This window comes from Macrobrachium rosenbergii, chromosome 40, assembly GCF_040412425.1.
Source record: "Macrobrachium rosenbergii isolate ZJJX-2024 chromosome 40, ASM4041242v1, whole genome shotgun sequence".
Lineage (NCBI taxonomy): Eukaryota > Metazoa > Arthropoda > Malacostraca > Decapoda > Palaemonidae > Macrobrachium > Macrobrachium rosenbergii.
Window position 1 is genome coordinate 27,104,019 of NC_089780.1, and position 13,971 is coordinate 27,117,989.

General features: G+C 39.4%; 1 pseudogene; it reads left to right on the forward strand.

The window, feature by feature from the left end:
• The window catches only part of LOC136826285 (potassium channel subfamily K member 15-like), a 78,010-nt pseudogene extending 66,753 nt beyond the window's left edge, over positions 1–11,257 (forward strand).
• The last annotated feature ends 2,714 nt before the right edge of the window (positions 11,258–13,971 follow it).

Genomic DNA, 13,971 nt, shown 5'->3' on the forward strand with positions numbered 1-13,971 from the left:
AGTGTAGCTGTTTTAGGCCTCACTCCATCAGCATTCCAGTTAATTATCTTCAGCATTGTTGTACGTTGGGAGAAGCGCCTGGGGTCTCTTGGTGCAAAAGTGATGGAGTTATCATCTACCGTATTTGATGAAGATGATGAATGTGAGGGGAGAGGGGGTGAGGTTTTGGGGTTTTGGTGGATGAGGAAGGTGTAGGATCATGGGGAGGTGGTATGTTGGGATGAGGGGTGTTGGGGAGGGATTTGTTGCAGCCGCGGGCTGTCTCCTGCATAGCGGTAGAGGGGGAGGGGACTTGGAATTACCCTTGAGAAGGCTTTTTAATAGTTCTTCTATCCCTGTTTTGATGGCTTCTATGTCCATGCCATTCTGGATGATGCTGGTGGAGAAGTTTGTGAAAGCTTCTCCTTTAGCTCGGCCGTTTTGAGCCACATTGTTCTCGGCAGAGGTTTTGGTGCTTGCCGTGTATTTGTAGCTGGTCTGGACGGTGTTCTTTTCCTGTTTCGGCTGAAATCTCTTCTGGACTGTTCCAGTTCTGCCCTCGTGTAGAACCTTTTACGGGGCTGGGGTTTGGGGATGTTTCTTCCCCTAGATCTACTTCTTTGCCCTTCTGGTTCCTTTGGAAGAGCAGCCTTTACTATAGCCAGTCTTGCTGGGCAACCCCAGGCCATAGCGGTATGTTTGAGGTGGCAATTTGAGCACCTGGGTGTGGTTGGTTCTCCAGCTTTATGTTTGTTTATGCACTCTTCAGTCGGGTGCCTCTTGCTGCATACTGCACATATCTCTACCTGAGATATGCATTGAGCACTGTGATGCCCAAATTTCTGACATTTGTAGCATCTGAGAGGTTCAGGGTAGTAGGTTTTGTGGTATATTTTTCCAAAATTCCCAGGTCTATTTTCTCTGGGATTTTCCTACGAAAGTTACCAGGATTGTTTTCGTCAGGCTGCCTTTGCTTATTTTTCATTCTTTCCTGCAGCAGTTACATATTCCAGTTCTGTTATTCGGCTTTCATGTAGTTCAAATGGGTAGCCGACAACAACTGCTTTTTTGATTCTGTCTTCTTCTTTTAGTTCTTTAAGGTTGATGGCCGAGGTGTTCCTTAGGATGGATAAGGCCTTTTGATCTCTTGTTGAGATTGTCCAGTGTCCCTGCTTATTGGGTCTTGCCAGCATTTTTAGGTTTTTATTCCTTCTTTCGAAGTCCGCTACAGCTCTGTAAGCCTCAGTGGGGTTACTTGCAAGGACCCTGAAGTAAGTTGGTTTTGGCTGGTTCTCATTCCTTGCTTGGTTGGCTCTAGTTGATGTTGTTGAAGGTTGGTTTCCTCGTGTTCGCTGATCGTGATTCTTTTACCGTGCCTTTTGTTCTTTTAGACTGTGCTATTTGCCAGTCTTGGTTTCCATCTTCATCCTGTTCATTGGTTCTTTTCCTCACGTCCTTCTTCAGTTCCGGTTCCGGTTTCCATGGTGGTGGGGTTCGTTTGGGTATCCATTTCCAGAGTCATTCCAAGTCGTAAGAAGGGGAGGGAGAGACAGACAGTGTGACTGGTCGGGTTGTCCAACCCTTTAAGCCCTAAGGCCCCAGACAAGTTATACTTGGGTAGAAATATGAGTTAAAAAAAGAACCTGAAATTCAAATGTTATAATTATGAGGTTGGGGAGGCCCTATCTATCCTATCAGTAGCTATGTACTGACTGCAGCAGTTGCAGCTGGGGATTCCCCTTACTGCTCTTGGAGCACTAAGACGACCAGCAGTCAAGTCCTACAGTCAGGGCTTTGAGGGTAATCAAACTCTTACACCAGTTTATTTTTAAAACTTACTCTTTTTCTCCGTCGTATTCCTATCCTATCTCTACACTTGGCTTATAGGCGCCAAGCCTAACGGTCCTGTGCCACTTGCCACAGACGGCGAGAGTGGAAGATTTCGACTCTTTATTCCTGCTTCAACTGGAGTTTTAAGACCACAACGGCTACCAGATGTTCCACAGGAGAGTCTAGTTAGTAGAAAAGTTAGTGTGTCAGTAATTTTATTCTTTCTTATAGAAGGAGCTGTAAACCAGCCAAATATATAGGTTGAGCCTTCTGCAGAAGGCTCTGAAGACGCCCTTCAGTGGCGTGCACGGCAGGAGCAGCAGCAGGGCAGCCCTTACAAGCAGTCAGCAGGGCAGAAGCAGTGCAGCAACAGCAGGCAGGTCCTGGGGTGTCAGCAGCAGCAGCAGCAGCAGCAGCAGCAGGTCAGCAGCAGTGGCAGCAGCAGCAGCAGAAGCAGGCAAGCAGGCAGGTCCTCAGGAAGCAGCAGAGCAGGAAGGTCTGGGAGGTGTTCTCTCAGTGGGAGCTGAGAGAGCACTGGAGGTGCGATGCTAACAGCTCGCCTAGTCATTTCATGGGGGGAATTCTGCTTCTTTATATATTCTATACAGTTAGTTCTATAAAATTGTTTGACGGCGTTTGAGAACTCTTCTGTCATTCTCCAGGGGAGCTGGTGGACTGGCAGATTGCATAGGTCCTTCTGAATTTATGGCTTGCGGGGTCATGGATGGCGAATTCTGATTGGTTGCAGTCAGCGAACTTCAAGCCAAATTTCTGCTGCGAAGCTCGATCCTGACAGATCGCCGCCAACCTGGGAATGTCATTCATTCCAGCGTTCCCCATTGGCCTGCCGTTGCGTGATGTCATGCGGCTGACATCATCGTAGTTTGGCTGCTATTGGGCTGCGGATGAATGATGTCATTATCTACTCTTTCTGTCGTAGTCGGGGATTGTCTCGAAGGGCGCCTCGCTCATCAGGGGCATCTCCATTCTCAGGGTTGTCGTTTTCAGGTATTCGTTGGATTTGGTGGGTGTTCTGCATTATTCTTCTTAAATTCGTGGGTAGGAGCGATGCCTCCTGCGTCGTATTCATTGTTGGTTTCTCTCGGCAATGAGGAGCGCCTCTAGCAGGCGCAGACGTCGAGGTCGGCGGCTCCGATTATACTTATATTTTGCTACTCACAATATTTCCATCTCCCGCGACAGTATTATACAAAATATAACTATAATCGGAGAGCCGCCGACCTCGAAATCTGCGCCTGCTAAGAGGCGCCCTCATTGCCGAGAAAACCAACAATGAATACGACGCAGGAGGCATCGCTCCTACCCACGAATTTAAGAAGAATAATGCAGAACACCCACCAAATCCAACGAATACCTGAAAACGACAACCCTGAGAATGGAGATGCTGATGAGCGAGGCGCGCTCCGAGACAATCCTCCGACTACGACAGAAAGAGTAGATAATGACATCATTCATCCGCAGCCCAATAGCAGCATTAAAAACCACCGATGATGTCAGCCGGCATGACATCACGCAACGGCAGGCCAATGGGAACGCTGGTCGAATGACATTCCCAGGTTGCGTAAGATCTGTCAGGATCGAGCCGCCGCAGAAATTTGGCTTGAAGTTCGCTGACTGCAACCAATCAGAATTCGCCATCCATGACCCCGCTGAAGCCCGTGTATAAATTCAGAAGGACCTATGCAATCTGCCAGTCTCTACTAGCTCCTGCTGGAGAATGACAGAAGAGTCTGTCCGAAACGTCGCTGCAACAATTTTATAGAACTAACTGTATAGAATATATAAAGAAGCAGAATCCAGATTTTGACTTTTTCCTCATGAAATGACAAACATAGGTGAGCTGTTAGCACGCACCTCCACTGAAGAGAAGTCCGCATAAGGAAAATAGAAAAGTCTTATTAAAAATAAATGCAGCTGAAGCAGCAATAATATTCAATAGAACCTGTTTAAAAGAGGGTCTGCTGCCAAATTATAATAATAATAATAACAGGAAACTTGTAACTGACACACTCTTGAGGACCATTTAAGTCTCCAAAGGGTTTTTAAACATGTAGATCATAGAGAAGGCCGACTTCCTATGTGCAACGTAATTTGGCCGCCATTTTGATTGTGTGTAACTGGAGCTGCAGTGACAGCAACGTTTTGTAAACAAACATGCTCCGAGTGCACTGCAATCCACTGTAGGGCCAACTGTTTATCTTTATGCTGGAACACAACAAACTGCCAATGTTTATTTATTTGACAGCTGTTATGATTGTTCATTTTGTGGACGTATATCAGAAAATAAGGATACAAATAGGCCTATATAAGTATGTAACAGTAAGAGGACCACCCAGATACATCACAGCCAAATGTGACTAGATGAGCAGAACAGACTTTGCTCCAAATATTACCTATTTAGGTAATTCCTTAGTGGGATAAAAATTTTATTCTTCTCAGATATTCCTACAGACATGTATGTGGTATATTTATAAACAAAAATAACCCATAAATGTTTAAACTTTTATTCAAAGTTGTGTAAAATAAAATAAAAATAACACTTGGAAAAATGTTTAAACAATTTTATTCAAAGTTCTGTAAAATAAAATAATACAAATTTTCAAACATTTAGGCTATGTAAAATTACCTGTGAAAGGACTGCACCAGGAAAAGTAATTATTGTACTTCAATGTCATTAAATGACATTGCGTCTTTAGCAACTTCCAGTTACACACAATCAAAAGGCCATACACATAGACGCTCAGCCATTTACAATGCAGCACATAGGAAGTCGGTCCTCTCTCTCTCTCTCTCTCTCTCTCTCTCTCTCTCTCTCTCCTATGTGTGTGTCTCTCCCAGTTACACACAATCAAAATGGCCGACGACGCTCTTGTCTCCTCTCTCTCTCTCTCTGTCTCTGTGTCGCGCTTGTCTCTCTCTCTTTTCTTTTTTTCTTCTTATGTTTTCCATTCCGTATAACGATAAATGAGAAATAGGCCAACTCAGTCACCAGATCAAATGTTTCTGTTTGATATCAAACGCTAGTCTTCGATGAAGCATGAAAGAAATGCAGCAGTAGCAGCGCCAAGGAAAACAAAAACGGAGACAAACCAAATAAAAATGGGAATAAATTCTAAACAACATCGCAGCAAACAAAGTTGGAATGGACAGTACAGTTCGGTAACAAGTAAACTTTTTTACGCGAGATTCGAACGCCATTTCAAAGATGTCCTTTAGTTGTACGGGGAGAGAGAAGCGGTTTTCTGACGAAGGAGCTCCAGACATTCGGCGGCGTATATGGCCTCCTTTCGCACCAAAGCCAGTCGAGCGTTGCGTCCCAACCTTGTTTGCTGAAACCATTTTCCTGAGCAGGATAGGAGAGAAACAGCCCAATGCCTTAGGTTCAGAATGAGATATGGGGGCGGTCTCATAGTAAGCAGATGTATGTAAACAGCTGAATTAGTTAGAACATAAAAGAGAATTGCATTTCATTTGCTCCAACTGTTGTTTACTTACGGCTTAGTCAGAACGTATAAATATCGTATTTTAATGTCCTAACTCTTTTATGTTCGCATACGACTAAATTAGAGCATAAGAGAGCCCCATTTATCGAAAAAATATTCTGCTTTACTTTTGATATCAAGAAAAAATAACGTATCGTGTCTTTATATGCGAACAACACAAGTAATCTGTAAACTTCAAACGTTTAGCGCCACCATTAATGTAGAATATATGTCGATTTTATCCTGTCTGTCTTACATCAACATTATAATATCATTAGGTAACTGGCATGGAGTAAATGAGCCATTTTTTTTTAAATACATAGTTTTATGATTTCAATAAAATGACCATCACATTTTGGTTCATTTTAGTCAGCAAGCCGCAGTTTAATGCAATAGGCAGGCATAAATATACTATACAGACAAAAAAAAAAGTCAGCAGACATTGTTTAAAGGTTGTTTTCCTACTTTAAAGCTTCGTTATCTTTATACTTTTTAAATCCTTTTTACCGCTTCTAACGAAGTTGGATATAGTCTTATTTTCACCTGCGTATATGTATCTGCATGTCTGTCGTTGCATTAACAGAATTAATTTTATGGAAGTCGCGGATATAACTATAAAGTGACCTTTTATGATTAGTTGCCACGCAAACCATCTAAACTCTGAGCTGATTTCTCCCAGAAATTTATCTGTTCAGGGCCCCCTAATGTATATAGTCAAGAATCAGCAAAATCTGTTGACCCTTCTTTAAAATGGCTGTTCACATACACATGAACACAGATTTTTGAGAGGTGTCAGTGCTTTACTGCCAGTTAAATATCTGATAAGCCATGGCTGAGATATGCTCTATGTTGGTTGGTTTTGTATAAAGACAAATTTTACGCCCTTTGAATATTTTGTTGTAGCTCTTAAACCTGACCGGCAGATAAAGTCTCTGGTGAACAGCAGTTCCGCGGACTCATAGTCTTGGGCGCTGTGGTCTCTCTGTTGGTCTACATGGCCATAGGTGGCGGCATTTTCATCTTGTGGGAGGACTGGACTTTCTTCGAGGCGTTTTACTTCTGCTTCATCACCATGACGACCATAGGCCTAGGTGACCTTGTGCCAGGTAATATATTTCATTAATCGACGAGTACTCCGTGTAAAAATGACCCAGAGATTATTAATTTTGAATCAATAAATCTCTTGTTATATTCAGGACTCAGCTAGTAAAGTTCGTTAGACTATACCTGTGTCTTTGACGTTTGAAGTTCATTAGGCTATACCTGTGTCTTTGGCGTTTTAGCTGACAAAATAACAATCAATTTACTCTAACTGCATTAGGTGTAAGATACTGTACATGACTGTTGTTTCTCTTAACAGCGAGAACGGAGTTCATGCTCGTGTGCACCTTATACATTCTCATAGGCCTAGCCTGACCTCCACCATTATAGAACTTGTAAGAAGACAATACGCTGAAAGTTGGCAACACATGAAGGTAAGTCAGCAGAAAATTCGAAGATTACGTCGTCATTTCTCTCTCTCTCTCTCTCTCTCTCTCTCTCTCTCTCTCTCTCTCTCTCTCTCTCTCTCACACACACACACACACACAACTAAAGCTTCCTTTCTCATAGTTCTCATCCAGGTAATTCTGGATCTTCTAAGCCTGCTGGTGCCCACAAGAGCCTAGCTAACACTATCACGTACTATTCTAAAAACCCAGGGATAGAACGAAGGACATGTCCAAACTCTCCATTCCCCTTTCATCATTATCTCATTTGCAAATGGCGCATCTGTTATTTCCCTTACGGTGTTATTTCTAACTATCCTGCCATCTAACTCTTATTATTATTCTGAAATGGACAACATCCTTTAGATACCATTGTGTTGTCATACCATGATGCAAGACTAATATAATCTTATTTACATATGCAGTTCCACAGTCTGTTTGATTTCCATATCTCAAACAACCTACCCATTGTTTCATTGGCTTTTTATTTTAGTCTTTCATTTCAAAGATTTAATCTCATTTTAATCCATCTAATGTGTTCTATCAATTGGTACAAACTCTATACTCTTTACCCTATTTTTCTTAGATTTATCTTGAGTCCACATCTCTAGATATTTGATGCGGTCTTTCAAACAAGCTTTGATAATCTCATGTGTTTTTTCTGATAAACCGGCATTGCCTGCATTCTAAGTCCGTCAGGTTTCTGTTGTTACTCCAATCTGAACCTTTTCCATCTCCGACCACTTTTTTCCTTTACAAAATCTGTTATAATTACAAACAACAAAGGTGGCATAGCATTACCCCATAGCATATCATTTTTTACTGCAATTCACTTGAAAAGACTTTCCTGTGACGCAAGACTTTCCATAATACTGGTCTGTGGTTGCTGTCAAATGCTTTAACGTAATCAACAAAAGTCATCAGAAGGGGCCTTTTAGATTCCAAACCCTGCTGCACTATATATTTGATCTGTTTGATATCTTCCTTTTCTAAAAGCAGCTAGTTTATCCTTAAGCATTCTATCAATTCCTTCCACCACCCAAATGAGATTAAGCATAAGGAATATTTTCATTACAAGCAGTGTAAGGGCAATGCTTCTATAGTTTTCACATTCAATCAGGTCCCATTTCTTTGGTACCTTTGCTGATTTCCATTTTCTTATCATTGGGCTTTGCTTTCTGATTTTATATTCCGCAAAACATTCTAGCTACTATATGAGGTGTCATTTCAGCTTCAGATAAAATCATCTTTGCTGTGATTCCATCACACCCCGGTGCGTTCCATCTGTTTCTGTATCCCTGAATCCCCTTCAGAAACCATGAATTTCATTATCTGTAAATTCAGGTCTTCTTCAGCTTCAGGTATATCAGTCAGATTACTCCTCCCATATCTTGTATTCATGAATTCACAAAAGTGTTCCGTCCCTTTTTGTCTTTCTTTATTTCTGGATGGTATTATTGTTTCTTCCCTTCTGACAGGCGTTTTCCGCTTTTTCTTTGTAGCAGTGGATATTTAATTAATAAATGTGTGGGCTGCTCGAACACCAATGCCACACCCTAAATGCACTGTCAGCATCATCTGCCTGTTTCCAGATATATTTTCCTATCTCTTTTTGCACTTGGTTGATGTTCACTTTCTTGACTTGCTTACTTAACACACACACACACAGTAGATATATATATATATGTATATGTATATATATATATATATATATATATATATATATATATATATATATATATATATATATATATATATATATATGTGTAAGTGAAAGCTAAAACAAACTTTTTTCCCGCTGACAGGATGCGAATTTTTATTATTAATCTTTACCAACAAAACAAACACTTTACGTAATTTCAAGTCTTTCAACACATTTCCCTAAACAGTTTGCTGAAAACTAATAAAGGGTTCTCCACAGGAGACATATAAGCAAAGGTGATAAATTCACGGTGATTCTCAATTTTACAGCTTAGATTTGGTTCCAATAATACGAGATTACAATTGATAAGAATATTAATTTCAAAGTGGATGAAGTTCCTTCTTCATCATTAAAATGACATAAAACTCAGCAGTTAAACTGACTTATACCCAGATCATTGATTACTATGATAAGTAAAAATTCTAAAACAAGAGCCTCAACAAATTTGGGCCATTCCATGTAGATGTACACACTACCTGTGGCTGAGATTATCATGAACAGCCTTGTACATTCATTTTTTTTATGGTATTCCTAGAGAAAGAGTGAGTGTGTGTGTGTGTGTGTGTGAGAGAGAGAGAGAGAGAGAGAGAGAGAGAGAGAGAGAGAGAGAGAGAGAGAGAGAGAACATTCTTTAGTCTTTGTTTTCATTTTTATCAACAGGAACTCAGCGGTAGACTTGGAGAGTTATCAGGACCACTCGCAGATCACCTTAGGCGCATCGGCGAACAGGCTGGCGACCTAAACATTGACGTCCACCTTATGAAGGATTTAAGAGTAAGTCATGCTGAATAAAAGCAAACAGAAGTGTTCCCTGTTGGGAGTCAGCTTTGCTCAGTGTGATGGAAGAAATTTAAAAGTAAAATATTAGCAAGTAATCTGACTTTCAGACGAAGGTACATCACAGGGATATGAATTAGTTTAACCAGACCACTGAGTTGATTAACAGCTTTCCTAGTGCTGGCCGAAGGATTAGATTTATTTTACGTGGCTAAGAACCAATTGGTTACCTAGCAACGGGACCTACAGCTTATTGTGGAATCCGAACCACATTATACAAAGAAATGAATTTCTATCACCAGAAATAAATTCCTCTAATTCTTCATTGGCCGGTCGGGGAATCGAATGCTGGGCCAGCAGCGTGCTAGCTGAGAACTATACCCACCCCTCCAATGACGAACTATTTTAAGGCTCTGACCAAACTTTCATGCGACAGATTTCAGAACCCCCCTCTGACTATTGTTTCTAGACATTCACAGAATTTGGTTACGAATGAAAGACAGAAATCTGAGCAAGGTAAAGTAAAAGATGTTGGACAGGTAGCTGGGATGAGCCCCAAGGGAACGAATGAGAAGTAAAAGGTAGTGTAATGCAGGTGGAGTAAAGAACCGTAATACCCTTCAGTAGGCCTATGCCTTTTATCTCCACGTTTGAATGGCGAACTTAACGAGGTTTATCCATTGTTTTCAAGGAGTTTTCAGAAGTGAGTACATGAAAAAATGCGCATTTATTCTTATTATTAACTAAATAACCCTGAACTGAGGTTAAAAGCAACTGAGGTTAAAGCAGATTATCAAACTGCAGAATCAATAGCTTTATGCCTGTGTGCATTAAAAGAATTAACTCCTTGCAGGACTATATAATTACTAAACGTGGATTTTTATCATTATTTTTTTCAAGCACTTGCTGGCTCGTGGTCACGCAACTCATGGCTTACCTTATGTAAAGACTGAAAAACATATTTTAGCAAATAACTTTCAATTTAGCATTTTTAGGGTGAATTGTAAGCCGTGAGTTTTGCTAGGAGGACAGTTGATTTAACGCGATTCCTTGTGTTAAGAAATTTACCAGTCTGTAATCACACACTCAAAACCAAATATATCCAATCAGAGGTAGGTAGGGCGTCTAAAATACATTGGGTATTGTGGTAACAGGAACAGGCGAAGATTTCCATATAATAAATGAAAGGCATTTCATAAAGTCACTAATATTGTTTCAGTTTCATCTGCTGTAAGTGCCATTTTTTTCGTTCACTATCAATGTTAAGTACAAATGTTAATAACTTCACCTAATGTGACAGCCATAAACCTTTCCTCATGTTATAGGATTAAGTCAAATATCTCTCTCTCTCTCTCTCTCTCTCTCTCTCTCTCTCTCTCTCTCTCTCTCTCTCTCTCTCTCTCTCTCTCTCTCTCTCTCTTTTACATACACACAAACACAGAAAAGCCTGTACTGTGTATGTTCATGGACAGTGTTATATTTCTTTATCAAATTAGTTTTGAATGACAGGTTACTTCCTTTTCTTTGCATTCCATATAACCGTCAATCAAATGACAGAAAAAGTATTAGTATTCTCGAGTACGCCTCTAATTCAATAACCAAGGTCCCCTAAATACTTTTTGCAGGAGTTGAGGAGTGCCATTCAGCTGAGCAAGTTGGAAAGCCTCGCAAGACTGGACCCAAAACTCAAGAACGATGCAAGGATAGCGGAGTTACTAAGAGAACATTTGAATTCCACCAATGAGAACGGAGATTCCGCATTCCTTGATATCTTGGACACAGAGCCACTGCGACCTGAGCCTAAGAAAAGAAAAGTTATACAAGTGGTGATCTACGAAAGCTCCGTTTAGCTCAGCCGTTTATCAATATATAAAACTGTGGCTCAGCTAATATTTACGCGTTGAGCCTCATGTTCGAAAATAACAACACATAAGCCATGATCACCTGACGCTTGTAAAGATATTTACCAAACTTTATATTTATCTCCTGTCATCTTAGTTTTTTTTTATTTCCAATGTTTATTGAACTAGCATTAATTATACTAGTGTTTGTATGATGTAATGTAAGACCAAATTAATGTCTTCATATAAACTCAGCAGTGCCATTTTCTGAATGCAGTAATGCAATTTCACCTACGCAAAGTGACCAGCGTTAGAGTTAAACCTTTGTGAGTGAAATCCGGCCTTGATAAATCTACAAGAAAGGCTATCTTACCTTGTCCTTGGAGGCAAGTACGATCTAGGAAATAGACAGCAATGTAAGTAATCAGTAGAGTTGCCTTTGGTAAAGAGAAACCGAGGAGAAGGTCCAAAATAAGAGATCAGTGATTTTTAATGAGAATAAGAACTTGAGCAACTGACATGCAACTAACACATATCTGATGATGATGGATGTTCAGTTGGTTTTCACTTCCTATTTAAAGTGGCAAGACGCCTTTCAAAATTTAGTGTGTGTGGGACCTTCCTTAATGCTTTGATAACCACTGCAGCCTTCGTAATCCAACAATAGGTAAGATGTGGGTAAAAAATTTGAGACCTCTCATAATGTAGTGGGATTTTTTTCATTTGCATCCACTACCTAATCAACAACATTGCGCCATCTAGTGTCTGGAATTTTGACAATCGACAATAATGTTGATAAAATTTCATTTTGGTTGCATTTTTTCGGTTTCGTGTAAGTTACGTATAATTTTAGCAGTCTTTTAGGTTAAGTACTATATCTTGTTTTCAGGCACATTGGTTGTCAACTAAATCGTGGTGTGAAAATCCAATTTATGGTCATGTTTAGACCTTTGGTAGGCCTATAGGTTAACCAGCTGATTTACTGAGCTATTAAGATGATTTACTGTACACTACAGGAGTCGCTGTTGTCCAGATATTGCAGTTTTATCATTCTCCATCATTGTTTCAAGAATTACTTATTGATGTGGGACAAATCGTTTTCTCCATACACCTAATGAAGCAGCATTGATGTTTAATAATTGCGTTAGTAGGCTAACTGAATAAATATGGAAAATTTTCAAAAAACGTAGTATTATTCCTATTGTTCTGTAAGGAGTCCATATCTTTTTGACCCAACACAGTTTTGCCTTAGCCTATTTGTAGTATTTTAAAAGATTTAAGCTTCATATTCCATGTCTTCTTGACTTGATAAGTTACCATATTCCCCAAGTTTGGGAGAATTTTTCCTAATAGTTAATTCGCAGTATATAGTAACATCTAAAAATGTTAGGGTCAAAACAGACCCATACTTGATTTTTGCTTTGAATTAATGGTGTTTATTAGGTAATCACGAAAAAATAATAATTAATGGTCATTTCTTTATTTTTGTATCCATTTTCTTTGACAGCTATATTCATAGAAAACTTTCCGTATTTGTTCACAAAGTGGAAGTTCAGTGTAAAAACTTACATCAGTCTTTCCCACGAATTTTCATCTACCATGGCTAAGGCTTTCAGTTATGGTATGTTGTTTTATTTAATTTTGAAAGCTCCAGAGAATGTGAAGGCTAGTAGGTGATAAAATCTGGTATAGAAAATTCAGAGCATCACAAGGGTCTAGGCTACCTAAGATAGTTCACACTGACGGAATTTCATGTTCAGAAATTCCACATCTTTGTATGTAGGCAAATTAACTTTTGTAATCACCACTTTTTAACATGCCATTCATGCAATATTATAGGTGCCTTTTGGTATTTGTTTACATTATCATACAGCAGTTTAACAGGGGTTAATATGTTTGTCATATATTCTGAAAATGCTTTGTCAATAGCCTACGTTCCCAACTCACAAATGTGGAGAAATTGTCAAGCTGTATTAAATCGATCTTGTTTGTTTACATATTTACATACAGTAATTTGCCAAATTTGTTACAGAGAATTTTTCATATACACAACCTCGTGTTTCATCATCTGAGTTTTTTTATTATAATAGCATTTACCAGTGATGAATACTTCTTTTAAACATTTTTTATTCCAGTAGCCTAGTCATATATTAATGTTACATGTTTAGCCGCTAGATAGTTTTACTAATGTACAGTTTTTAGGAGCTTTTAATTTGTAACATCTTGGTATTTAATCGTCTCTTGGTAGACGCTTTACCAGTGAAAGGGTTGGCTTTGCGAAGTAAAAATAGCATCTTCGTTTTCGGTAGGTTAGGCAGGTTATTATGGATTATGATATACAGTTCACAGATTTTTCTTTCAATTTGCTCCAGCCGAAAAGTGGATTATGTTATTGTTGGTACATTTTAGTGTCTTTTGAACAATTTTGGTATTAATTTTGTCCAAAATGCAGTTTCTTCAGTTGGGAATGATCAGCCAAATTTAGAACTATGGGTTTTTAATGAAAAAATCAATGTATCTGTCAAAATATGGAATTATGCCAGAAAATTCTTTATTCAGCACTGTTACCCATTTCAACATGAAAATGCATCCCCACCCCAATTTGGGCATACACTCCTAGGTTTAATTATTTGTGGTATACCCAGGCCTATATAATGGTGTGACATGATTTGAGGAGATTAAAAGGCAACAGCTAAAAGATTTTACCTTTTATTCAGATTTTCTTTAAATAGAACCTTCTCGAGACTCAAGGCATCAGTCGTGTGATTGACACTGTGACATAAAAAAAAAAAAAAGTGTACCTTGGTTTTACCAGACCAGTGAGCTGATTAACAGCTCTCATAGGGCTGGCC